Below are 2,380 nucleotides of genomic sequence, written 5' to 3'. Positions count from 1 at the left end.
ATTAGTTTTACTCTTGTTGTTTTTATTATTATTATTACTGTTTTTTTATCATTTTGTCTTTGTCTGTTTGAGAATGTGTGCTGTTTTATGTAATTGTGTACCTTGTATGTTTTAAAAAATTGAAATGAATAAAAATGTTAATCACAAAAAAAGAAATCATCTGTTTTATTTTACTTTAACATAATATATTTGAATAAATACATGTACGTAGATTAAGTATATTAAGCTACCCATTGTATGAAGAATATAAAACATGTATGTAAATGTTTTTTTTATTTTAAGTGGAATGTCAATAAAAATAAAGTTTAAAAAACATATATATATATAAAATATATGTTTTGTTATTGAAAGAGCGTTCATCCCACATCCTGTTGGATTGCATTGACACTGCAACTTGATAGAAGATATTTATTGCCTGATGAAGGTCTAGTACCGAAACGTCGTTTATTAAAGAAAGAACAGCGAAATGGTCAGTGTGCGGGATATTTATCGAAGTCTTTGAACTTGGCATGTACATGCATGCACGTACAGTATGTAGGCCCTACTGTTAATATGCACCCACACACGCGCACATGCACAAACACACACTTGGCTTACCATAGAAACAGTGGTGCAGAGTAGGCCAAATATAGCGCATCTCATTGCACACACACACGCACACGCACACGCACACGCGCACACGCACACGCACACACACACACACACACACACACACACACACACACACACACACACACACACACACACACACACACACACACACACACACACACACACAGGTGTTTTTGTTGTCTTGAGGGTGTGAAGGAGAGGCCCCCTCCCTTCTTGTGTCGATTTGCAATACACTGTATGTCCCCCATACTCAATTAGCGTCCCGCGGGCCATTTCTGATATTACTGTTATTGTGATACATCCATGATATTATTGCATTATGCATGTGAGAGCTGCATAAACAAAGTCATAATAGGCCTAAGCAACATTTGTTTGAAAAGTGTTATCTTCAGGCTTATTGGTTTTCTCACTAAGAAATAAATCTTTATGGATGTAGTCTGCAAATATAGGCTAATAGATAATCTCATGTCATTTAAAAAAAATACTGAAGGGTGGCAATGAGAGCAAGGCAGGCACCTCCCCCCAGAGTTGTTGACCCTTTATTGGGAGGAATTTGTAAAAAACTGCCCCTCAGGGACTTTTTATTGAGTACATTTGCTGTATGTTATGAACTGGTGGTGAAATCCAATAAATGAGTATTATATAAATCTCTAGCCCTCTTTCAAAGTGTCTGTCTGACTGACTGACTGCCTCGTTGGCTCTCTCCCACCCTTGGCCAACGTTCAGACGCAATCAGTTTACCCAGCTTCAGTCACCCACACCCTTGCCCCCACCCCCCACCCACCCAGCCATGCCAGCCGCACCAACCCACTAGTCACCCCCACGCTGGCAGCATAGTCACCCATCCTGTTATTGCCCCTACCCCTTCACTTTACCCCCATTCAGTCCCTCACTACCTCGTTTCCCCCCCCTACCCTTCACTTTAACCCACATACAACCCTTGTCGTCCCTCGTGCCAGGCTCAAGGCCACCAGTGACGGAGCCTTCCATGTTGCTGCTCCCACTCTTTGGAACAATCTGCCTGACCACATCCAGAATGCCCCTTCACTGGCCATGTTTAAGCAACACCTTAAGACACATCTCTTCCTGGAGGCTTATGGCTGCTAGTCCCATAAGCACTTTCACCTACATGCATTCACACACATGCTCACACACTGACGCGCACACACATTCACACTTTCCAACACAACACTCTGTGAAGCGTCCTTGGGTGTTTTGAAAGGCGCTATATAAAACTAAAGTATTATTATTATGATTATTATTACCCCTTCACTTTAACTCCCCGTAGTCACTCACACTCTTGCTTTGACACCCCACCCCGTCCCCAGTACCACCCGTATGCATCCAAATTCTACCCATACCCACCCTACCCTTTCCAGCTGCAGCTCGCAGTACAGTTTCATCTCCAGCCTTGGCCCTGGCTGCCCTCACCTACCTCCCATGCCCAAGTCCAGCCATGCCAACTCTACTCACTCTGGCCTTTTCCACTGTTAGTCATTTTCCATTACTCTCATGTGCCTCACTACTTGTCTGCTGCCAGTGGTGTAGTCTACTTTTTTGAAGTTGGTATACTGTGTATTTGAACATTTTCTGAAGTGGGTATACTGTATATATTTGTACTATTCAAAACAATGGATCAATCAATTTTAAGTGGGTATACTGAAATCCCAGAAATGTAGATGTGGGTATACTCCGTATACCCGTGTTCTACATAGACTACACCACTGTATCATGACCCCCTCACTATATCCACACCTTTGCCAGTAGT

Source organism: Engraulis encrasicolus, chromosome 1 (genome assembly GCF_034702125.1).
Source record: "Engraulis encrasicolus isolate BLACKSEA-1 chromosome 1, IST_EnEncr_1.0, whole genome shotgun sequence".
Taxonomy (NCBI): domain Eukaryota; kingdom Metazoa; phylum Chordata; class Actinopteri; order Clupeiformes; family Engraulidae; genus Engraulis; species Engraulis encrasicolus.
Note: the sequence above shows the minus strand (reverse complement) of the source record.